At 45.6% G+C, this 26,305-nt stretch overlaps 1 protein-coding gene and 1 long non-coding RNA gene across 3 annotated transcripts in view; one reads left to right on the top strand and one right to left on the bottom strand.

Moving 5' to 3' along the window:
• EPHA6 (EPH receptor A6) overlaps positions 1 to 26,305 on the top strand; it is a 1,030,110-nt gene that overhangs the window by 971,798 nt on the left and 32,007 nt on the right. The gene's annotated exons all lie outside the window — the stretch shown is intronic.
• The window catches only part of LOC130357025 (uncharacterized), a 50,486-nt gene that overhangs the window by 10,485 nt on the left and 13,696 nt on the right, over positions 1 to 26,305 (bottom strand). Inside the window, exon 3 of the long non-coding RNA XR_008889070.1 lies at positions 3,950 to 4,034. This is a non-coding gene — a long non-coding RNA (uncharacterized LOC130357025). The remainder of the gene's footprint in view (positions 1 to 3,949; positions 4,035 to 26,305) is intronic.

Below are 26,305 nucleotides of genomic sequence, written 5' to 3'. Positions count from 1 at the left end.
GGTGTAAAAAAGGCCCCCAATTGGTGGCGGTAGTGAGGGTCCGATAAGGTGGAGAGAAAGAAGTCATGAATGGTCACAATTCGGTGGTCACTATGCAAGCAAGTGAGCATGCATTGTGCCATTTGTGCAAGTGACTCGGAGGGACTCCCTGCCTTCTTCGGAACCCTCTAGCTCCTCTGGCTGCTCCTGCTCCTCCTCTCCTGTCAGATGACTAGAAAAACCACCCATTTTGCGAAACCTAAACTGTGCTCCACTATGCCCCTCCTCCTCTTCCATCTCCAGTTCAGCCCCCACAGGGCTGATGTGGCCATGAGATGTAGGTGCTACGTCTCCATTGCCCTGACCAGCCATCGTTTCCAACATGTATTTGTAGGAAATGAAGCAGTGAAATGATCTCGTTCATCCCATAATACTGGCGATTGACTAATAATGTGGTTTCCTCCAAAGCCTGAGCAAACTGCAGGTGTCACGTATGAGCTGCCACTGGTTGACATTGAAGTTACCCATGGGAGTACCCCTATACGCTTGGAGTATCAAGAAATCAGTGATGCTTTTCTCTGTTCGTATAGTCGGTCAAACATATGGAGGGTGGAATTCCAACGTGTGGCAGCATCGCAAATCAGACTATGTTGGGGGATACCGTTCTGACGCTGCAGCTCAAGGAGGGTGTGCTTTGCAATGTTAGAGTGGCTGAAGTGCCGCAAAGGTTCCTTCCCATTGTTAGGATGTCTTGCAAATAGGGGGAACACTTCAGGAAACGCTTGACAACCAGATTGAACACGTGTGCCATGCAGAGCGCATGGCTCAGCCTTCCTTGTAGCAGAGCGGGCAAGATGTTCTTCCCGTTGTCAGTCACCATGGTTCCCATTTCCAGTTTTCGTGGAGTAAGCCATGCTCCGATTTTTTTATGAATCACTTTTAGCAGTTCCTCCCCTGTATGACTCCGTTCGCCAAGGCAAACCATAAGAAAAACAGCATGACACCGCTGTGCCCTACACACATGGTATGCTGAAGGGGCACTGAGACTTGTCCATGCAGTGGAGACTGAGTACACAGTGGAGGATGAGGAGGCAGAGTCGCAAACTTTCACAGGACCAATGGCCTGAGAGTGTGGAGGAGGAAGCGGTGTGACCTGTCCAAGTTGGTGTTGTGGCTGTGCAGGAACCACTTTCACCCAGTGAGCTGTAAAGGACATGTATTGTCCCTGACCGCAGTTACAGCTCTAGATGTCGGCACTGCCGTGCACTATGGTACACACAGACAGAGCACAAGATTGTGCAGGGCTGGAGCTGCCTTCTTCGCAAAGAAATGACGGCTTGGCACTCTCAATCTCGGCTCGGCACAAGCCATCAGTTCTTTGAAAGGTGCAGAGTCCACCACTTGAAAAGGGAGGCACTGCAGCAACAGCAACTTGGACAGGAGCACATTTAGCTTCTGTGCCGTTGGATGAGTGGTGCATACTGTTGTCTCTTGGACATGGCTTCGCCAATGGATTGCTGGTGGAATGACTGACTAAAAATGGGAGGAGCAGGAGCATCTGGAGTGACAGAAGGAGGGTATGACACACAGCTCCCTTTGGCTGAGGTGGTGGAGCCTTGGCTGGCTGAAAGAGGGAGCGGCGTGCCTCTGGGTGATGCAGCAGGCTGGACCGCCACATCGGAGCCACTGTTCTCCCAGGCCACTTTATGGTGGTGCAGCATATGTTGATGCAGGGCCATGGTGCCAACATTCGGACCCTGGCCACGCTTCACTTTTTGCCGACACATCTTGCATGTGGCTATGTTAATCTCCCCTGGATGCTTGATGAAAAACTGCCACACTGCCGAGTGGCTGATTTTCCCACCAACAGTCCGTACTAATTGACTGCTACTGCCGCCGTCTCCAGGAACCCCTGTTCCACTACCTCCCAAGAAGGTAGGCTGCCGCGAAGTGACCTCTGCCTGCACCTGATGAATTTAGGCCTCTGCCACTCCTCTGTTCCCATCCTGGCACTTCTCTGCCTGACATACTTAGTGCGTATATGAGGAGAGTACAGTACGCTTCACTACGCTTAAAACAGTATTTGTCTAGAACAGCAACAGGTGTGTACTTTTGGCTGGCCTTTTACAGTAACTAGGCCCTTAAGACTTTATTAGGAACAAAATAGTACACCACTTAGATGTACATATGTGGTATGCACTTATGAGGGCAGAAAAATGCGCTACAGTATGCTTAAAAGAGTATTTGAGTAAAACACCAGCCGGTGATTACTTTTGCCTGGACTTTCACAGTATCTAGGCCCTTGACAGATTAACAGGTATAAAATAGTACACTACTTAGATGTCCATATGTGGTCTGCACTTATGAGGGGAGAAAAATGTGCTACATTATGCTTAAAAAAGTATTTGAGTAAAACACCAGCCAGTGATTACTTTTGCCTGGACTTTCATTGTATTTAGGCCATTGACAGATTAACAGGTCAAAATAGTACACTACTTAGATGGAGGTATGTGGTATGCACTTATGAGGGCAGAAAATTGTGCTACAGTATGCTTAAATAAGTATTTGTGCACAACACGAACAGTACACAACAGTGCTGCAGCACACAGTCGCTGTGTACGAAACATTGCACTTTCTCTCTCAAAGACTATCATGAATGGACTGCTGGGTATGTATTGGAGTTGCGCTAAAAATGTATTCCTCCCTCCTCTCCTAACGTTTCTACAGCTGAGCCAGCTTGTTCAAACGTATGCGGCAACAAACAGCTCTCTTCCCCTCTCTGTAATACAATGCTGTAGAAAGTGACTAGGAGGTTAATCGCTGCAGTAAAAATTATTTTCTGTGAAAAACGCACTGCTTTCTGTCCACCGGAACGCTGACTTGACTAGGAGGTGAAATGCTGCAGGAAAAAGCTTTTCTGTGTAACACACATCGCTGTCTGTCCTATCTCTCTGCAGTGAAAGGATGAAGTGACTGGCCGGAATATGGCTGCCGATTATATAAAGCTGTGACATCACAGGGGTGACTGGCTTCTGGCTGCATCCTGCATGTGATTCAGGGTCATCCCGCCTACACTTGTTCCCACCTTCCCAGGATTCCCTGCCTATGTCCTCACATGTGGATCCAACATTTTAGATTCCCTGGAGCCTTGACCGCGCTAAATGGAGTTTAACAAAGCGATTTGCACAATAGAATTGTGGCGATATTCGCATTTGTTGCAAGTCAAATTTTTTATGAAATTCGTAACGAATTCGGATTCGTCAGATTAAATTCGCTCATCTCAATTTGTATTGTCAGAAAATCATTACTAACCACTTATGAAAGGGGTCAGTGACACCGCTTTTTCCATGACTATCAGGGATGGTCACGTGTACATTATAAATGGAAAATATGAATGCATTTGGAAAAAAAATTACTGACAGAACATTAGGGAATCCAACAGTTTGACCCCTTTAAAGATTACACTTAAATGTTTCCATTTTCTTGTAGCTCCAACAAGCCACAGTTTGACATTCTGACCCAGTCTATTTTATAAGTCTCATACAGCCAGACAAAATCTTTATAATATAAGCAGATTTCTTTTTTTTGTGTTTTTTTTTTATAACGGTAGAAAACAATATAAAAGTAATTGCCGAGCTTTCGTTAATAGGGCATCCAAGGATCAAGAAACAATAGAGCAAAGTAATTCTGAGGTAAATGCCAAGAGGCTTACATAAAATAATTAGGAAGAAGAAGAAATATCTTGAAAAATTTTAACTGCCACAAGAACAACTTTTTGTGAGGGGTAGAAGGCGCTCTCTGTTACATCATATGGTACCACTGTATGGCGCCATATCATGGAGGCATTTGCTCATAAGGTAGGGTATCTCCTTATGGCATCAGATCTAGAACCTGACATTATGAAATATGGAGAACAGTGCAACATAGGGTAAAATCTAGTGAAAAGACTTACCTCAGTAACAGCACTTACCTTTATTGGTTGTGCAAGCAAATGCACAACACTAGTCAAAGCCTCTAGCTTCAGCTTTCACCGCAGTAGTGCAACATACAGATGTCTAGAAAGCATTAAGCATTGGATGAGGAGTTAATCCTCTGGAAATCAGCTGTATGAAGAAGTATTCCTTGGATAAGTCTTATAATGTGGATATTCTAGTGGTCAACACTTTTGAAACTGTGATTATTTCCTTGTCAGGTCAATACCTAAAAAAAATTTTCGCCAGATTGTAACAGAAAAAAAATGTTATTTGTGTTTCTATATAAAACTGGAGGAGTATAGAGATACAGTATTCTCCTGTAGATTTCTGTGTGTGCCAACTTTAAAGGGGTATTCCAGGAAAAACTTTTTTTCATATATCAACAGGCTCCAGAAAGTTAAACAGATTTGTAAATTACTTCTTTTAATCCTTTCAGTACTTATGAGCTGCTGAAGTTGAGTTGTTCTTTTCTGTCTAAGTGCTCTCTGATGACACCTGTCTCAGAAACTGTCCAGAGTAGAAGCAAATGCCCATAGCAAACCTAATCTGCTTTGTGCAGTTCCCAAGACAAGCAGAGATGTCAGCAGAGAGCACTGTTGTCAGACAGAAAAGAACAACTCGACTTCAAAAGCTGATAATTATTAGAAAGATTAAGAATTTTTAATAGAAGTAATTTACAAATCTGTTTACCTTTCTGGAGCCAGTTGATATATATATAAAAAAAAATGTTTTTCCTGGAATACCCCTTTAATCCCTTCCCGCTACAGGACGTATGCATACGTCCAAGCATCCGACACGTTTGCGCAACTGGATGTATGCATACGTCCTAGTTATCTCCGACACTGCCGCGGGCAGCGCAGGAGATCAGCGATGGAACCCGGCTGTTAATCACAGCCGGAGCCGCGATCGCGCCGGTCCCGGAAGCATTAACCCCCTAGATGCCGTGATCAATCCTGATCACAGCATCTATGGTGTTGACAGGGGGAGCGCTTTCCCCCTGTTCACCAATGGCGGCTCTGCGATACGATCGCGGGTCACCGTTGGTTGCTATGGCAGCAGGAGGTCAGATCATGACCTCCTGTCTGCCTGTTACGGAAGCCTGTGAGATCCAGCCAGAGGCTGTGCAGCTCATCAGGTCATACTGTGCTGCAGTACAAATGTATTGCAGCATAGTGTAACCTGTAAAAAGTGTAAAAATGTAAATAAAAAGTTCTTCAATAAAAATATGAAGTGTAAAAAAAAAAAGCCCCTTTCCCAATAAAAGCCCTGTATTATCACCAAAAAAGATCAAAAACACAAATCATATATATAATTGGTGTTGCCACGTCCGTAATGACATTTACTATAAAACTGTAATGTAAATTATCCCACACGGTGAACGCCATAAAAATAAACATTAAAAAAAGCGCAAAATTTGCCAATTTTGAATAAAAAAGATCAAAAGGTAGCATGTAGCACAAAAATGATACCAATAAAAAGTACAGCTCATCCTGCAAAAAATAAGCCCTTACTCAATGGCGTCGAACGAAAAATAAAAAGGTTACGACTGTTGGAAAATGAATGGCAGAAAAATAATTTTGCTCATAAAAGGAAAAAGAACATAGAAAGCTATATAAAATGGGTATAGCCATAATCGTACTGATCCACAGAATAAATATAACATCACTTTTACCGCACAGTGTACACCATAAAAAAATTTAAACGCCTGAAATTTTCCAGTTTTGCACAATATTTTTACGTTTTTCCACAAAAAATTGCTGCATTTCTCAACAAAATGTGCAGCATCATCTTTGTCCCAGTTGAAGCACAAGCTGGGAAAAAGTGCATTAAGTGAGGACAGGACTAGCACTCCTTTCTGCTCTCTCCTGTCCTATCAGATGCCTGTCTGAAAAAAGAGAGGAGGGGGGTTAAAGAGACCTAGCACTGCACAGCAGACTCAGGGAGTAAGATGCATCATGCAGAGTGAAGGACACGCCCTCTCCAGAGCACAGAATAACAAAACATGTGAGCAGATAGAAGGTATTTGTGAGAGAATAATAGATGCTAGACACATTAATAAAGTATCAAGCAACATAACTTTTTTGTGGGATATGACTCTTTAGTACTCTTTAAAGAAATGTCACTTACCACTTCAAACTGCCCAGCCAACAGCCAATAGGTTGGTTTTATAAAGCTGTATAACTTTAGGGAATGATGAACTGCTGTACATTACCGAATGTAATGAGGAAGGGGAAAAAAATTGAAGGAAAAAGGCAGAACAACAAGAAAAATACACAAAATGACACTCCAGGGAAGAGCGCTAGTAAATGGAAAGTACACGACGGAGAATAAAAGTACATCGCTACAGAAAAATAAATTAGAGCCAAATGAGTTGGGATGATAATTACATAGTGTGTTCTATATATTACTTATTCCTATTGAGTTTTCTCCCGTGTAGGAACAGCCTCATTTCTACGTTAACTTGCTAACATTTCCCCTTAGTGCTAAACATAATATAGTTTCAGTAGGATTAATTACTCCTTGGAGATTTCGTTCCTGTAGTCTGGTTTCTTGGATACTTTTTATTTTAAGAACAGAGTCAGAAATCCCATGCATTGTGATTTTCCTGTAAACCTCAGTGCCAGGTGCAGGAGAAAGATGAGATATGATTATTAATAAGGCGATGTCTGTAACCCAGGGATATAGAAGGCAGAGCGGCAGCGAGTAAAAAGTGCACTGCGGTCTATAGACGGGACTGTTAAAAGTTAATTACAGGCGGCTTGTAGTCATATGACTAATTCCCGCATTTCACATTAATAGGCAGTAAAGTCATCAGATGTCTGGATTAGTATGTAAACACCTCGGCTGTCTGCAATCTGCAGGATGTTCACAAAAGTATTTGTGGTTGTTTCGGCGGTAGAAAAAATCAATAGTGATTTCCATCGGGTTGACAGATAGTGTAAAATGTAACATAAAACATGGGTAAAGTAAGGAAGAAATTCCAAATGCACTGAATAACGGCGGCAGGCTGACAAAGGATAAAATGTTCATTTTACTCTTTTTCTTTTTTTTCCGCTTAATCTCTTAGACACAGTATTTTCTGGACTTTTCACTCTGGAGAGATAAAACTTTGTCTACTGTAGCTTGCAAAAAACTCAATATTCGAAGCTGGAGTTTGCCAGTGGATGAATGTTTGGCAACTGCAGACATTTGCACTTTATTTGACTAATAATCTTAGGAACCAGTTATTTCAAGTTATTTGTCCTGTAAAAGTTAGTACCAAAACAATCGTCACTGGCATCATGGTGGAAAGGATTTGTTGGGTGAAGACTAGGTGTGCCGAACTGTTTTTATCTGCCGGAACATTCGATGTATTTTTTGCTTACTGAGATCTCATACAATGATATCCATACGGACATACAGGGGGTAAAATGAGTAAAGTGGTCCCTCAACATACGATGGTAATCCGTTCCAAATGGACCATCGTTTGTTGAAAACATTGTATGTTGAGGGATCCGTGCAATGTAAAGTATAGGACAGTGGTCTACAACCTGCGGACCTCCAGATGTTGCAAAACTACAACACCCATGCTGGGAGTTGTAGTTTTGCAACATCTGGAGGTCTGCAGGTTGAAGACCACTGTTAGCGGAAGTCGTACTCACCTGTCCCCGCCGATCCGGACCGTCACCGCTGTCGCCATCGCCGCATCCCCGGGGTGTCCCCGACGCTCCGGCAAGGCCTCTGCTTCCCCGGCATCCGCGCTCTCCGTCGTCGCCATCACGTCGCTACGCACGCCGCTCCTATTGGATGACGGGATGGCGTGCGCAGCGATGTGATGATGACAATGGAGAGCGCCGACGATGCAGGGGATCCTGAAGAGGATGCGCCGGAGCCCCGAGGACAGGTAAGTGATCGTCAGCGGACCACACGGGGCACCGTAAACGGCTATCCGGTGGCAGCTGAAGCAGTCTGCGCTGCCGGATAGCCGTTTATGCGATGGCCCCGACATACAAAAGCATCGTATGTTAATGCTGCCTTCAACATGCGATGGTCTCTGAGAGTGATCGTATGTTGAAATGATCGTATGTCGGGGCCATCGTAGGTTGAAGGGTCACTGTATTGTACACGTCACCATTTTTCTTACTTGAAACTATTTCTGTGAGACAACAGTACCTGCTAATTTTAGAACTTTTTTTGAAGCTCTCCACAAGTGTCCTAGGCTATTGGACAACTCTTCTAATTATTGTTCACATTCCTCTGTCAGAAATCTTGTGAGGGGCACCTGTTCGAGGCAAATTTATGGTGCAACGATTCTCTTTCCACTTCACTGGAACTTAGAAATGGGACTGTAACCAACCCCATTGTTTTGTTTTGCAACAATTAGGTTGGTCTTGACAGCTCTTTGCTTTTACCCATCATGAGATGTGTCTTGTGTGACACCTTGGCAATGAGACCAGCTGATATTATTTTGCACTGACAAGGGACTGAATTGCTTTTTCATTACTGAGGGTTCAGCTGTTGTCTTGGCTTTCCATGCTTTATTGTACCCCTCTTTCTTCATTTGTTTAATACTTTTTCCCTGTGTTGTTTCACATTATTACACATAACTTAAAGGGGTACTCTGCTGCTCAGCGTTTGGAACAAACAGTCATCACGCCCCCACCCATAGACTTGCATTGAGGGAGCGAGGCGGGACGTCAATCGAGAAATCAATATTCAATCAAAATTCGAAATCAAAACACTGACCAGGACAAAAACTTATCATAAGCCTCTGATAAAGAAGAGGAACAATTGGTTGAGTACTCTAGTCCCTAGGGTAGTCAACCAATTGTTCCTCTTCTTTATCAGAGGCTTAGGATGAGTTTTAGTCCGGGTCTGTCTTTTGATTTAGATTTTAGTAAAAGTTGTATAGCCTGAGGAGTCAGCTAATTTCTATATATACTAATTAAAGAACACTCAATTCTACCCTAATTGGAGAAGAACTAGCTATACTGTGTAGCCTTTCTTAAAGATTTCCATACTGACTGGCACTTCATTCTTTTTTCTACCTTGTAGACTAATAGGCTATAGGTCAGAGCTTCGCAAACTTCTTCTAGCAGCGATTTATCAGCCACAGCGAAGTAATGCCTGGGATTTACCACATGTGGCCGGAGTTCATGCTAAATTTAAAAATATTACTCCGTTTACCACCATTTCCTTCCTGAACCCAGTATATGGTAAAATAAGCAAATATTCAATTATGTTACTAACCATTAATTTCTACAGTCAGGAAAAGGCTGGCAAAGCTTTTCATCTCTTTGGTAAACACTGACTCCCCACCACAACTAGGGGGCGCTTCACAGTTTGAGCTGCACTGACATACAAAAAATGATAGTGACAAGTCTAGGCTGTTGGTTCATCCATGGTAGATACATAAATACTTCCTCAGTAATACAAGATCATGTTTTATTCAGTGTCAGAGATGTAACTTGTAGCTTCTGGGTCTTAAAGGGGTAGTCCAGTGCTGAAAAACGTATCCCCTATCCTAAGGATAGGGGATAAGTTTAAGATTGCGGGGGGTCCGACCGCTGGGGCCCCCTGCAATCTCATGTACAGGGCCCAGGCTCGCTGGCCAGATAGCGGGTGTCAACCACCGCAAGAAGCGGCGACCGGCACGCCCCCTCAATACAGCGCTATGGCAGCGCTCCTGCTCTGCCATAGAGTGGTATTGAGGGGGCGTGTCAGCCACCGCTTCGTGCGGTGGTCAACATGCCTCCTTCCCGCGGGCTGCGGATAGTGGATATGTTTTTCAGCACTGGTTATCTCTGCAAAATATGTAACAGGGCCCCATGTCTACCATGTTTTATTTTTCAAACTGGGTGTATTCTTATTGGGTAGAGGAGCCTTTGGGTCCCCTTAGGCACCAGGTCCCTGATGCAACTACCACCTCTGCACCCCCCTATAGTTACAGCCCTGTTCACTGATATTCAACCATGTCTTTGTATAGTGGGAGGGACAGAAGGGTGACGGAGCCTTTTCTACCGAGAAACATGAAGAAAAAGCAAGATGATACTCTTGTGGAGAAGAAAAGTTAGACTTTAACCCCCATCATAGCAAAAATGGCTGACTATAGTAACATTAGACAGCTGCTTGCTGTATAAGAAAAAACTAAAGGCAGGAGAAGTCTGGACCATAAACTGCAGAATTGATCATTCGAAATTCTAATATCGCAGTTAAGGGAAAGACAACGTATTGTAGGGAAATATGGGCCGGATTTGCCTGAAACTAAAACTGTGTAATTTGCCCATAACAACCATCACAGCTCAGCTTTTATTTCACCACAACTCGTAAAGATATGAAAGTTGAGCTGTGATTGGTCACTATAGGCAACACCAGACCGTTTTGGTTTCAGACAGATTGATAAATCTGGTCCATAGACATCATAAATGGACCCTCCTCTGTGAGCCAGAACAGAGCTGTTCTGCAGAAGAAGTTCCCACTCTGGGGACCTACCACATGTTCATAAGAATCATCATTTTTCCTGTTTGGGAAATGTGCAGTCAGACATAAAGGGGTATTCCGCCCCTACACATCTTATCAAAGGATAAGGACAGGGGGTAAGATGTCTGATCACGGGGGTCCCACAGCTGGAGACCCCCTGCAATCTCCCTGCTGCACCCAGCATTCATTTAGAGTGTTGGGTGCAGCGTCAGAGGTTCATGACATCCCTGCCGTGCCCTGCTCATGATGTCACAGCCATGCCCCCTCAATGAAAGTCTATGGGAGGGGGCGTGATGGACATCACGCCCCTTCCCATAGACTTGCATTGAGGTGGCATGGCTCTGATGTCACGAGCGGGGCGTGACTGTGACATCACGAGCCTCCGTCCCACAACGCCAGTTATCCGGCACAAAATGAAGTTCGCTCCACTCCGGATGTCTGGGGTGCCACAGCCGAGATTTGGATAGGGGGATAAGATGTCTAGGGGTGGAGTACCTCTTTAACTTCCCCAGGCGATAACAGCTGATAGGTGGGGTTAGAGAAGCCAAACCAATAGTGGCGATCTTCTGGTTAACCAGAGATTGTCTTCATGACACACAATTTTTACAGATACAGGAAATAGTCTCAAGTTTAGTTTTTAGGTGCAGATATACACTAAAAAAGGCATCAGATCAGTTGAAACAGAACAATGAAAGAAGCAGGGAGGAAAGGCTAAGCTGAAGATCATAGAACTGGAAAGGCAGGTGATACTTGAACTTAATAAAAGAGAGCAGGAGCAAATCCCCATAGCAAACCTCTCCTGCTCTGGACAGTTCCTGACATGGACAGAGGTGTCAGCAGAGAGCACTGTGGTGAGGCAGAAAAGAACTACACAACTTCCTCTGGAGCATACAGCAGCTGATAAGTACTAGAAGGATTAAGATTTTTAAATAGAAGTAATTTACAAATCTGTTTAACTTTCTGGCAACAGTTGCTTTCCACCGGAGTACCCCTTTAAAGGGGTATGCCGCTGACCCAGCATTCAGAACATTTTATTCCAAATGCTTGAAGCAGAGCAGCAGGGTCTTAACGTCACTGCCACGCCCATTGTGACATCACTCCACGCTCCCCTCACTGCAAATCTATGGGAGCGGGTTGGCGGCTGCCAAGCCCTCAACCATAGCCTTAAAATGAGGGGGCATGGTGTGACCTCACTAAGGGGCGTGGTCGTGACCTCACAACCCCCACCGCCTGCACCCAAAACGAACGTCGGGTGTTGCACAGAGATTGCAGAGGTTCTAGCAGCTGGACCCCCATGATCAGACATCTTATCCCCTATCCTTTGGATAGGGGATAAGATGTCTAGGGGCAGTGTATCCCTTTAAGGCCTACTTCCAGCTGTGACCAAAGTTGGAACTTAGCTGCTTAATTTCACTTCTAAGTAACCCGAAGATAAGGAATACAGTTGTATGGCATTTCAATGCGCTGCTACACTAAGCAACCATGGAAAAGCATTAATTATGAAGCTGGCGCACTAATAATAAATAAGCCTAAGCAGCTTTTCCTGCAACATATGTAAGAACAAATTCAATTAAAAGTAAGAAGATCTCTTACAAAGCCTAAAACCTTATTTCAATTAAGATAATTACCCTCTTTCATGATGGAAGAATTTAAGACTGCAAATGTTCTTTTCTTAGAATAAGTCATTTTTAGTCTAATAATTGTTTAGAGCCACCTGTAACAGCGTTCTTCCATTTTAATTACATTGCAGATTAAAACGGGAAATTCAAGGTATTAAGTTCAGCAATTATGGTAGCACAAGGGTCCAGACATCTGCAACTCGAAAAGAAGCCAAATGCATAAGATACAATTGTCATTGCACATAACATAGGATGGGCAGATGCATCTCTAAGTTCTCAAAGAACAACAATGTATGGAAGTTTATACCACTAATATTTATACCACTTATATTGTGAACCCTTGCATAATTTAGAAGCTCTAGGTTTTCACACTTTATCCCGATCCAGGGTCTGGAAGATAATAATTCTTTATATAGCACCAATATATTCCACATTGCTTTTTACATCACTATGATCAGTCCCTGTTCCCATTGGGGCTCACAATCTGAATTCACCTGTCAGTAGGTTTTGGAGTGTGAGAGGAAACCGGGGTACCTGGAAAAAGCCCACACAAACACGGGGAGAACATATAAACTTTTTTGCAGATGTTTTCCTTGGTGGGATTTAAAGGGGTATTCCAGGATTATTTTTTATTTGACTATGCTACAGGGGCTGTGAAGTGTAATTAATAATATAGTGTCTGTACCTGTGTGTGACAGTTTTCTCACAATTCTTATGTGATTTTCACCCCAATACTTATTATTAACAGCATACAAAAGGACTGTTGTCTCAGATTTTTCCCAGGTTGCAATGCGGCCGAGACCTGACTCACTAGTCAGCTGATGACAGGGAGCCTGTCTGTTTCAATGGGTGGAGGGATCGCTTGGTGGGAGAGAGATCAATCTGCAACTAATGCAACAGTTGTAGGCACCCTGGTTGAAAACCACAGGTCTTTTGAATGGATGCAGCTCATTTATGTTTCAATCGGTGGGGTGGCTGATGTTTGGGAGGGAGAAAAATTGAATTATGGGATTTGTAGGCAGAAGAAGAAAACTCAAACAGAAAATACCAGTTCACAAAAAGCTAGCCACAGTATTATGGTAATCTTACAACATAGCCATTTAGCCCCAAGACAAGTGCAGATCCTCCCTAAGCATGTCCATTACTGCCTGGCAGGTACGTACTAAAATCACCTTGTGGTGGATTACCCCCTTAAACCTAGGACCCCAGCATTGAAAAGCAACAGTGCTAACCACGGAACCAACGTGATTGACTAAGCTGCTAGAGGATACCAGGTTGCTTCCCAAGAGTGGGCACCGTATGGGTAACAATTGGCAGGAGACACTGGTCACGTCACTTAGGGGTCAGGCAAGGCAACTCAGGGTCCATGTTAAGGTTGTGGGCAGGTGGCAGCACAGGTTCATATTCAGCTGGCAGCACAGGTTCATAGTCAGGAAACTGGGAGTGGAGTGGGAGAGTCAGTACAGTACACAAGGGATAGGCAGAAGTGGAGTAAGGAGAAATAGGCATAGGTCATTCTCAGAGAACAGAATCAGGAATACAGCACATCTTCTGTGGACACAGGGAGCCACAAAATTGCTCAGGTGCAAGTGGAGCAACCTTAAATAGGCAGTACTGAGTGGCAATAGGTGGAGGACAGATCAGAAGTGCTCACCCTGGCCCTTTAACAAGCAGGGAGAGTGCACATGCCCCTTATGGGAGACACCAGAAAGTGAGGTGAACACACAGCATGGTAGTGAATAAAAGTTAAAGGGAACCTTTGAAATTAAACTTGTAGTTCTATCTGTGAGCATCATGTTAAAGAACATGGGGACCTAAGCAGACTGATATATAGTTTTGTGGGAAATTATTCATTATAATGTGTAATGTCAGTCCGTAAGAAACAGAAAATATCGGCACTCACCAATTCAGCTTGCAAGTTTTCTTTATTGAAGCATACTTACAAATAGGGTACAGAAGAGAAGGGTAGTGGGGGGACAGTGGATGGCGACCGAGCTCCTGTTTCGCACGCCAAGCGCCAAACAGGAGCTCGGTCGCCATCCACTGTCCCCCCACTACCCTTCTCTTCTGTACCCTATTTGTAAGTATGCTTCAATAAAGAAAACTTGCAAGCTGAATTGGTGAGTGCCGATATTTTCTGTTTCTTACGGACTGATTTGAAAATTGCTTGCCATATCTGAGCACCACCTCCAGCAACACAGCTACACTAGCACCCATCTGCCGTCTTACACCCCAGGACACCACTAGCAGTGCCGCCCCACCTCTATTGTGATAATGTGTAATGTATTCATTCTGGGCTTAGGACTCCAGTGGGCAGTCTTATAAATGATTGACAGCCTTCTGTGTATCACTATACAAACAGATAACTGTCAGTCACTGTAAAGACTACCCTCTTTCAATTGCAGATGTCAAGGACATTTTTCAAGGGCATCTGCAATTGAAAAAGGGTAGGCTTATACCCGAAACGCGTTTTGCTCATGGATGTACCTGTTGAGGGTCTTTCAAATAAAGTATGGTTGCATTAAATACACCAGTCATTTTTTATTTATTTCGTAAGAGACAGCGCCATTCCTTGGAGTTTTTCTTTTTCTTTCATGCCATTACAAATAACTGGAAACCGCTGTCACGGCTCCCGGTCAAGCTCCCATGGCCTGCAATCTCAGGAATACCCCATTATAAGGGTGATATGCTTATTTTATAACTCCACCAGGTGAGAGTACTTTACCCAGAAATTCACCTGTTACCTACTGTACTCTCAGGATTACACGAGGCGCTGTCCTCCCTTTTTTCTTTTTCACCCTTCTCTATACCGTCACTGTAAAGCACCACCCACTGCAATTTTAATCCCAAAATAAGCAGAGATTGAAATGAATAAATTACACATAGTAATGAATCTTTTCCCATAAAGCTATATATCAATCTGCTCAGCTCTCCCTGCTCTGTAACATGATGCTAACAGATAGGACTGCAAATTCAATGTGACAGGTTCCCTTTAAATGGTCCAATACGTGTAGTTCCATAGAGTCATTTTGGGGGTCTGACAATACATCTAAAAAACTTGGTTAAAAATAGGTGCCATACAACTATGGAGACCAAAACCTGGCTGGTTTCTTTCAGAAAAAGTTTTACTCTTGTACACAGGTTGTGTCTAGTATTGTAGCTCACCTCTGAGCTGTGATACCATTCACTACATGTAGCTAGGTGTGATCCCTCAAGTTACAATGGCCTCAGGTTACAATATTTTTAACATACAATGGTCTTTTTTGGACCATTGCGACTTGAAACCAGACTCAACATAAAATGCCAGAAACAGTCCGAATCTGTGAAAGGCGTCAATGGCTGGAAGAACTGACCTATCAGAATAAGCATTTTACTGTATTATTGAAGTGGATGCACTCATTTGCTGTTTAGTAGCACCCCTCTACATTATAGTTTGGTACTGCAACCCTCTTTACCGGTATCAGGACTAGTTGCTCCTTTGGGCACAAGGTGAGGGTGGCTCCATATTATGGGGGGTATTTATCAAAGGATTTATGTGTCTGTTTTTTAACGTAACTTTGGCGCAATACTTTGGCGCAGTGTCTTTTTGCGCCAAAGTTTGGCGCCTCTTCTCCACTGTCATTTTTACAACTTTCTCAAAATCACACGGTCCTGTGTGTGATTTTAACTTTAGTCAGTAATTCATCATTTGCGCCAATCGATCGATTGGCGCAATTTTGGCGCAAATGCTGTTTTTTTGCCACAAATCACCGCCAAGAAATTTTGCACTTGGAAAACACACTTAGCAATGTTAGAAAATGTAAAGGCGTCAAAATACATTAAAAAGGGCTGCTCAATACTATCCTGAGAAACCTTCACCCTCCGTTGAGCCAGCATTGAACATGGCCACACAGTTTCAGGAAAGGTAAGCACTAAAGCAGTGGTCTCCAACCTGCGGACCTCCAGATGTTGCAAAACTACAACTCCCAGCGTGCCCGGACAGCCAACGGCTGGGAATTGCAGTTTTGCAACATCTGGAGGTCCGCAGGTTGAAGACCACTGCACTAAAGTAACAAAAAAAAAAAAAAACTACCCAAGTTGAAAATAAAATCCATTTCACATGGTGGCTATAAACCCCACAAAAGAAAATAACTCATGTCGCTTCCTGATATACTGCAGGAGGGGCTCCGAAATGGCCGCTCTACAGGGTAAAATACGCGTCCTCTGTGGCGGTAAGTTCTGTGTAAAAGGCGCTGTGAACAGCTGATTTCAACATTACTAACAACTTGCACCAAATGATAAATTTGGTGCATGTCCACGAAAACCAAAGTGAAAAAAAAAGGGTAAAAAGAAACTGTCAACAGGCAAAATTGATAAATACCCCCCTATATCTCTAGTACACTGTGTACTAAAGAAGCTCCTGCCCTCTATGCATAAAGTGATTTATAGCTTCTAGCAACTATATCCAACTTCTATATGTTAGAACTTGCTTTATCTGGATCAGTTATCTTGACATTTTTGTTTAATCTCCATTTTTTGTATTTTTGGTTGACAGGTCCACAGTTTAGAGACTAATGTTGTAACTTGAGGGACCACTGTATTTGTTACAAAGCAGCTATTCTTTATACAGTGGTCCCTCAACATACGATGGTAATCCGTTCCAAACGGACCATCGTTTGTTGAAACCATCGCATGTTGAGGGATCCGTGCAATGTAAAGTATAGGACAGTGGTCTAAAACCTGCGGACCTCCAGATGTTGCAAAACTACAACACCCATGCTGGGTGTTGTAGTTTTGCAACATCTGGAGGTCCGCAGGTTGTAGACCACTGTTAGAGGAAGTTGTACTCACCTGTCCCTGGCGCTCCGGACCGTCACCGTTCGTCACCACTGCCCGGGATGTTGCCTTCCTTCGCTGCCGCCACGTCCCCGAAGTTTCCCCGACGCTCCGGCAAGGCCTCTGCTTCCCCGGCATCCTCGCTCTCCGTCGCCACCATCACGTCGCTACGCACGCCGCTCCTATTGGATGACGGGACGGCGTGCGCAGCGACGTGCTGACATCGATGGAGAGCGCCGACGATGCAGAGGATCCTGAAGAGGATGCGCCGGAGCCCCGAGGACAGGTAAGTGATCGTCACCGGAGCTCACGGGGCACCGTAAATGGCTATCCGGTGGCAGCTGAAGCAGTCTGCGCTGCCGGATAGCTGTTTATGCGATGGCCCAGACATACAAAAGCATCGTATGTTGATGCTGCCTTCAACATGCGATGGCCTCTGAGAGGCCATCGCATGTTGAAATTATCCTATGTCGGGGCCATCGTAGGTCGAGGGGTCACTGTACACCTATATATTGGTACAATACGCCATCTGAATAAGACCTTAGTGCGTATACAATAGTTTCCCTGAGACAGTTGTTTACATCATTATAATTTACATTCAATCTAATGTACTAGAACCCATTCTAAATGCAATTCTGATTGTAGTTGTCATGCAATTCAGTAAGTTAAAGGGTACCTCTCATCAAATAAACGTTTGATATATTTTAGATGAATGAATGTTGAATAACTTTCCAATAGCATGTTAATGAAAAATATGCTTCTTTCTGTTGTATTTTTCCCAATCAGTCCTGGCAGCAAGCATTTCTGACTCATGCTGGAGTCCTAAACACTCAGAGCCGCCAGCCTGCTTTGTTCACAGCCAAACAGGCTGTGAACAAAGCAGGCTGGCAGCTCTGAGTGTTCTCCTTTGTGAACAAAGCAGACTGGCAGCTCGTAGTGTTTAGGACTCCAGCATGAGTCTGAAATGCTTGCTGCCAGGACTGGTAGGGAGACCCCTAGTGGTCATTTCTTCAAAGTGGAAAATTAAATAGAAAGAAGCATATTTGTTAATAACATGCTTTTGGAAAATTATCCTGCATACATTAATCTATAATATATCAAAAGTTTTTTTTGATGAGAGGTACCCTTTAAGTCATAGGACAACCAGATTGTCCAACAGTGATGGATTTGATGGATGAAGGACCAATTTGCATAAAAAATTAACAATATATATATTTTTTATAGTTTTCAGTCATTTAGTATATATAAACTGAACAATTCATTTTACAGAACCAGTCAGTGACAGACTGGGTTGCCTTTGGACCTTTGGTAACACTGACTGTGGGGGCACAGTATCATGTAAATACTATTTGTTCGCTGTAGGACCTTTAGGACGCGGTGATTTCTTTAGTTTCCTTCATTGTAACATTCCAGGAGCCATTATTTTCTCATCAATATAGCAATAATGAGAACAACTAATAAATCTGCTATCATTTTTTTGTCTTTATGGCGTGCACCTTGTGCTATAAATAAGGTGATAACTGTATTTTACAGGTCATTACAATTGTAATTGTTACGCCGAGCGCTCCGGGTTCCCGCTCCTCCCCGGAGCGCTCGCTTCACCTCCTCCGCTGCAGCGCCCCGGTCACGTCCTCTGACCCGGGGCGCTGCGATCCTGCTGCTAGCCGGGATGCGATTCGCGATGCGGGTAGCGCCCGCTCGCGATGCGCACCCCGGCTCCCCTACCTGACTCGCTCCCCGTCTGTTCTGTCCCGGCGCGCGCGGCCCCGCTCCCTAGGGCGCGCGCGCGCCGGGTCTCTGCGATTTAAAGGGCCACTGCGCCGCTGATTGGCGCAGTGGTTCCAATTAGAGTTATCACCTGTGCACTCCCTTTATTACCTCACTTCCCTTGCACTCCCTTGCCGGATCTTGTTGCCTTAGTGCCAGTGAAAGCGTTCCTTGTGTGTCCCTTGCCAGTGTTTCCAGACCTTCTGCCGTTGCCCCTGACTACGATCCTTGCTGCCTGCCCCGACCTTCTGCTACGTCCGACCTTGCTTCTGCCTACTCCCTTGTACCGCGCCTATCTTCAGCAGCCAGAGAGGTGAGCCGTTGCTAGTGGATACGACCTGGTCACTACCGCCGCAGCAAGACCATCCCGCTTTGCGGCGGGCTCTGGTGAAAACCAGTAGTGGCTTAGAACCGGTCCACTAGCACGGTCCACGCCAATCCCTCTCTGGCACAGAGGGTCCACTACCTGCCAGCCGGCATCGTGACAGTAGATCCGGCCATGGATCCCGCTGAAGTTCCTCTGCCAGTTGTCGCTGACCTCACCACGGTGGTCGCCCAGCAGTCACAACAGATTGCGCAACAAGGCCAACAGCTGTCTCAACTGACCGTTATGCTACAACAGTTGCTACCACAGCTTCAGCAGTCATCTCCTCCGCCAGCTCCTGCACCTCCTCCGCAGCGAGTGGCCGCTCCTGGGATACGCTTATCCTTGCCGGATAAGTTTGATGGGGACTCTAAGTTTTGCCGTGGCTTCCTTTCCCAATGTTCCCTGCATCTGGAGATGATGTCGGACCTGTTTCCCACTGAAAGGTCTAAGGTGGCTTTCGTAGTCAGTCTTCTGTCCGGAAAAGCCCTGTCATGGGCCACACCGCTCTGGGACCGCAATGACCCCGTCACTGCCTCTGTACACTCCTTCTTCTCGGAAATCCGAAGTGTCTTTGAGGAACCTGCCCGAGCCTCTTCTGCTGAGACTGCCCTGTTGAACCTGGTCCAGGGTAATTCTTCCGTTGGCGAGTATGCCGTACAATTCCGTACACTTGCTTCAGAATTGTCCTGGAATAATGAGGCCCTCTGCGCGACCTTCAAAAAAGGCCTATCCAGCAACATTAAAGATGTTCTGGCCGCACGAGAAATCCCTGCTAATCTACATGAACTTATTCACCTAGCCACTCGCATTGACATGCGTTTTTCTGAAAGGCGTCAGGAACTCCGCCAAGATATGGACTCTGTTCGCACGAGGCGTTTCGTCTCCTCGGCTCCTCTCTCCTCTGGTCCCCTGCAATCTGTTCCTGTGCCTCCCGCCGTGGAGGCTATGCAGGTCGACCGGTCTCGCCTGACACCTCAAGAGAGGACACGACGCCGTATGGAGAACCTCTGCCTGTACTGTGCTAGTACCGAACACTTCCTGAGGGATTGTCCTATCCGTCCTCCCCGCCTGGAAAGACGTACGCTGACTCCGCACAAAGGTGAGACAGTCCTTGATGTCTACTCTGCTTCTCCACGTCTTACTGTGCCTGTGCGGATGTCTGCTTCTGCCTTCTCCTTCTCTACAGTGGCCTTCTTGGACTCTGGTTCTGCAGGAAATTTTATTTTGGCCTCTCTCGTCAACAGGTTCAACATCCCAGTGACCAGTCTCGCCAGACCCCTCTACATCAATTGTGTAAATAATGAAAGATTGGACTGTACCATACGTTTCCGCACGGAGCCCCTTCTTATGAGTATCGGATCTCATCATGAGAGGATTGAACTTTTGGTCCTCCCCAATTGCACCTCGGAGATTCTCCTTGGACTTCCCTGGCTTCAACTTCATTCCCCAACCCTGGATTGGTCCACTGGGGAGATCAAGAGTTGGGGGTCCTCTTGTTCCAAGAACTGTCTAAAACCGGTTCCCAGTAACCCTTGCCGTAACTCTGTGGTTCCTCCAGTAACCGGTCTCCCTAAGGCCTATATGGACTTCGCGGATGTTTTCTGCAAAAAACAAGCTGAGACTCTACCTCCTCACAGGCCTTATGATTGCCCTATCGACCTCCTCCCGGGTACTACTCCACCCCGGGGCAGAATTTATCCTCTCTCTGCCCCAGAGACTCTTGCCATGTCCGAATACGTCCAGGAGAATCTAAAAAGGGGCTTTATCCGTAAATCCTCCTCTCCTGCCGGAGCCGGATTTTTCTTTGTCTCCAAAAAAGATGGCTCCCTACGTCCTTGCATTGACTACCGCGGTCTTAATAAAATCACGGTTAAGAACCGCTACCCCTTACCCCTCATCTCTGAACTCTTTGATCGCCTCCAAGGTGCCCACATCTTCACTAAATTGGACTTAAGAGGCGCCTATAACCTCATCCGCATCAGAGAGGGGGACGAGTGGAAAACGGCATTTAACACCAGAGATGGACACTTTGAGTATCTGGTCATGCCCTTTGGACTGTGCAATGCCCCTGCCGTCTTCCAAGACTTTGTCAATGAAATTTTTCGTGATCTATTATACTCCTGTGTTGTGGTATATCTGGACGATATTCTAATTTTTTCTGCCAATCTAGAGGAACACCGCCGGCATGTCCGTATGGTTCTTCAGAGACTTCGTGACAACCAACTCTATGCCAAAATTGAGAAATGTCTGTTTGAATGCCAATCTCTTCCTTTTCTAGGATATTTGGTCTCTGGCCAGGGACTACAGATGGATCCAGACAAACTCTCTGCCGTCTTAAATTGGCCACGCCCCTCCGGACTCCGTGCTATCCAACGCTTTTTGGGGTTCGCCAATTATTACAGGCAATTTATTCCACATTTTTCTACCATTGTGGCTCCTATCGTGGCTTTAACCAAGAAAAATGCTGATCCCAAGTCCTGGCCTCCTCAAGCAGAAGACTCCTTTAAACAACTCAAGTCTGCCTTTTCTTCGGCTCCCGTGCTCTCCAGACCTGACCCTTCCAAACCCTTCCTATTGGAGGTTGATGCCTCCTCAGTAGGAGCTGGAGCTGTTCTTCTACAAAAAAATCCTTCCGGGCATGCTGTCACTTGTGGTTTTTTCTCTAGGACCTTCTCTCCAGCGGAGAGGAACTACTCCATCGGGGATCGAGAGCTTCTAGCCATTAAATTAGCACTTGAGGAATGGAGGCATCTGCTGGAGGGATCAAGATTTCCTGTTATTATTTACACCGACCACAAGAACCTCTCCTACCTCCAGTCGGCCCAACGGCTGAATCCTCGCCAGGCCCGGTGGTCTCTGTTCTTTGCCCGATTTAATTTTGAGATTCACTTTCGTCCTGCCGATAAGAACATTAGAGCTGATGCTCTCTCTCGTTCCTCGGATGCCTCAGAAGTTGATCTCCCTCCGCAACACATCATTCCACCTGACTGCCTGATCTCCACTTCTCCTGCCTCCATCAGACAGACTCCTCCAGGAAAGACCTTTGTTTCTCCACGCCAACGCCTCGGAATCCTCAAATGGGGTCACTCCTCCCATCTCGCAGGTCATGCGGGTATCAAGAAATCTGTGCAACTCATCTCCCGCTTCTATTGGTGGCCGACTCTGGAGACGGATGTTGGGGACTTTGTGCGAGCCTGCACTATCTGTGCCCGGGATAAGACTCCTCGCCAGAAGCCCGCTGGTTTTCTTCATCCTCTGCCTGTCCCCGAACAGCCTTGGTCTCTGATTGGTATGGATTTTATTACTGATTTACCCCCTTCCCGTGGCAACACCGTTATTTGGGTGGTCGTTGATCGATTCTCCAAAATGGCACATTTCATTCCTCTTCCTGGTCTTCCTTCTGCGCCTCAGTTGGCTAAACAATTTTTTGTACACATTTTTCGTCTTCACGGGTTGCCTACGCAGATTGTCTCGGATAGAGGGGTCCAATTCGTGTCTAAATTCTGGAGAGCTCTCTGTAAACAACTCAAGATTAAATTAAATTTTTCCTCTGCATATCATCCCCAGTCCAATGGACAAGTGGAAAGAATTAACCAGATCCTGGGTGATTATTTGCGACATTTTGTTTCCTCCCGCCAGGATGACTGGGCAGATCTCCTTCCATGGGCCGAATTCTCGTATAACTTCAGGGTCTCTGAATCTTCCTCCAAATCCCCATTTTTCGTGGTGTACGGCCGTCACCCTCTTCCCCCCCTCCCTACCCCCTTGCCCTCTGGTCTGCCCGCTGTGGATGAAATTTCTCGTGACCTTTCCATTATATGGAGAGAGACCCAAAATTCTCTCTTACAGGCTTCTTCACGCATGAAGAGGTTCGCGGATAAGAAAAGAAGAGCTCCCCCCGTTTTTTCCCCTGGAGACAAGGTATGGCTCTCTGCTAAATATGTCCGCTTCCGTGTCCCTAGCTACAAGTTGGGACCACGCTATCTTGGTCCTTTCAAAATTCTGTGTCAAATTAATCCTGTCTCTTATAAACTTCTTCTTCCTCCTTCTCTTCGTATCCCTAATGCCTTTCACGTCTCTCTTCTCAAACCACTCATCCTCAACCGTTTTTCTCCCAAATCTGTTCCTCCCACTCCTGTTTCCGGCTCCTCGGACGTCTTCTCGGTCAAGGAGATTTTGGCTGCCAAAAAGGTCAGAGGAAAAAATTTTTTTTTAGTAGACTGGGAGGGTTGTGGTCCTGAAGAGAGATCCTGGGAACCTGAGGACAACATCCTTGACAAAAGTCTGCTCCTCAGGTTCTCAGGCTCCAAGAAGAGGGGGAGACCCAAGGGGGGGGGTACTGTTACGCCGAGCGCTCCGGGTTCCCGCTCCTCCCCGGAGCGCTCGCTTCACCTCCTCCGCTGCAGCGCCCCGGTCACGTCCTCTGACCCGGGGCGCTGCGATCCTGCTGCTAGCCGGGATGCGATTCGCGATGCGGGTAGCGCCCGCTCGCGATGCGCACCCCGGCTCCCCTACCTGACTCGCTCCCCGTCTGTTCTGTCCCGGCGCGCGCGGCCCCGCTCCCTAGGGCGCGCGCGCGCCGGGTCTCTGCGATTTAAAGGGCCACTGCGCCGCTGATTGGCGCAGTGGTTCCAATTAGAGTTATCACCTGTGCACTCCCTTTATTACCTCACTTCCCTTGCACTCCCTTGCCGGATCTTGTTGCCTTAGTGCCAGTGAAAGCGTTCCTTGTGTGTCCCTTGCCAGTGTTTCCAGACCTTCTGCCGTTGCCCCTGACTACGATCCTTGCTGCCTGCCCCGACCTTCTGCTACGTCCGACCTTGCTTCTGCCTACTCCCTTGTACCGCGCCTATCTTCAGCAGCCAGAGAGGTGAGCCGTTGCTAGTGGATACGACCTGGTCACTACCGCCGCAGCAAGACCATCCCGCTTTGCGGCGGGCTCTGGTGAAAACCAGTAGTGGCTTAGAACCGGTCCACTAGCACGGTCCACGCCAATCCCTCTCTGGCACAGAGGGTCCACTACCTGCCAGCCGGCATCGTGACAGTAATGATATAAAATAGGGCTAGTTTATTTCCTATTTTACTATTTTTGCACAATAACAGCTTGTTTTATAACAAAAATTCATTTATGTTTCACTCCATTCCAAGAGACATAACTTTTTTTTATTTGTCATCGATGTAGCTGAATGAAGACATGTTTTTTATCGCAGGAAGAGTTGTAGTTTTTGTTATTACCGATTTATAATGAGTATAATGAATTTAATTCTAATACAATATTTTGGGGGAGCGTGATGTCAACTGAATAATACTGCTGGCACCGAAAAGGGATGAGATGGGCACAGTGTAATAGTATGGCACATTGCAGGAGCAACCCACAAACTGGGATGAATGATTCTATTACCTCCGTACACATTTTCATGCACATTTTGCTATTTTGCTGTCTTTTTTTATTTTCCCAGCATTCCATGCAGACAGAGACAATATGTCATAAGTCACATGGTCTCCAGGGGCGTGGTTTTGCTGCAGTGGGTGAGTGGATAGCATTACTTCAGTAAATCCCTCCCACCTTGCTATCCATCCACCCACTGCAGCATAGCCACGCCCCCTGGAGACTAAGTGACTTATGACATATTGTCTCTGGCTGCATGGAATGCTGGGAAAGGTCAGAGACAACAGTAAAATAAAAAGACTTGCACTGCAGCACTTCCAGGTGTGGGTCCTATGCATAAAAACAGGACAAAGTGCCTCACAGAGGTAATAAAAGCATTATACACAGTATTATAATTTGGCATCATGGGCTTAAAGGCTAAAGAAAAAATTCCTGGAATACCCCTTTAATGCAACCCAGCTTAAAGGAAAACAAAAACTTCCAGAAAGTCATTAAGGTCTGCAGCTGTCCGGGCATGCTGGGAGTTTTGGTTTACCAGTAAATGGAAGGGAAGAGTAAGACAGTCACAGTCAGGAAAATTCATGTATTTCATTTATTCGGCTATGTATTTCATTTATTCCCTGGTTGAACTTGATGGACATATGTCTTTTTTCGACCGTACTAACTATGGAGGAAAGGGACACATGGTTATTTTTCTTGGCAACCTGCTGCTTCGGCCTTTTTCTTTTGAGTGCCCTACTATTAGAGAGCAGTGGCTGTGCTAGGATCTGCATCTCAGGTGAAAAGGATATGCTACCTGCCGTCTGAGTAACGTAACACACTCATGCAGCAGCAGGCAGTAAGAAGCTACAAGGAGTTATTAGGTTTCAGTGGGGCTGGGTGCCACGGAGGAAGAGATTGCTATTCTACTCCATCACAGGACTATATGTCTTATTGGTTGTTGCGTCTATAAACTGGATAGTTTAATATATAAATCACCCTGTTGTCATGATAGGTAGGAAACAGTGCAGCGCTACTCTCCCCAAGCCACTGCACTACCTATTTGGATGATCAACCCTAAACAATGGCCCCCAACTGTGCACGGGGCACTAAAGAGTGGGTCAGACAGTTCAGGTCTATAATAGGTCAAGGACAAATTTAGTAAACAGAAAAGGATAACCAGAAACAAACCAAAGGGTGAGAACCTGGAGGACAACTCAGTACCAAATCAGAACCAGAGAAATGTAATACAAGCACAGGTCAAACCAGGAGTGTCAGGGTAAGGTCCGAATAGGCAGGCAATAAATAAGGTCAGTAAACAGGCAATTGTCATGGTCCTGAAAATGCTAGTTAAGAGGCAGAGTTGGGTCAGTTGTCCTGACCGCATAAAAAATCTGGACCTTGTCACTTCCGGTGACTTACTCACAGCTATTCCTCTGACATTAGAGTCACTATGCATCATGGAGTGCACTCCATCTGTATGCACTGGGCGGGAAAAATGATAGTACTCGCAGGAACAAGCAATTGATTCTGCATATCATACTTCTGCTCTTGCCCATTTACTGCTAAATGCACTTATAGGGCGTGCACTGCATAGGGTTGGGGGTTACCCTACTCCTAATCTTTTACCTTATACACTGGCTCCCTGAGGTGACAGTCAAGAAGATGAAGAGTGTGCATGGTACCACTAGGAAGGAGAAATTACATGTTAGTGGTGGTACAAAGAGCTTTTAATTAAGGAAGTTCACTTGTTGGTTCGGGGGCTTGCCAGGGGATTCTGAGCCTCTTTGCAGTTGAGAAAATAAATGTATAAATAAATAAGTAAAAGTAATGGGAGTTGTCAGACCACAACACACCTCCCTGTCCCATCTTGTAATATATGCTAGTACACCCGAGGACTTGACATTTGATTATTTTTCTTGTTGTGAAGTGACAGAACTACCTGCACTTAAGTAAT

Source organism: Hyla sarda, chromosome 2 (genome assembly GCF_029499605.1).
Source record: "Hyla sarda isolate aHylSar1 chromosome 2, aHylSar1.hap1, whole genome shotgun sequence".
Taxonomy (NCBI): domain Eukaryota; kingdom Metazoa; phylum Chordata; class Amphibia; order Anura; family Hylidae; genus Hyla; species Hyla sarda.
The sequence above is the reverse complement of the archived record's forward strand: the minus strand, read 5'-3'. Positions and strand labels throughout refer to the sequence as shown.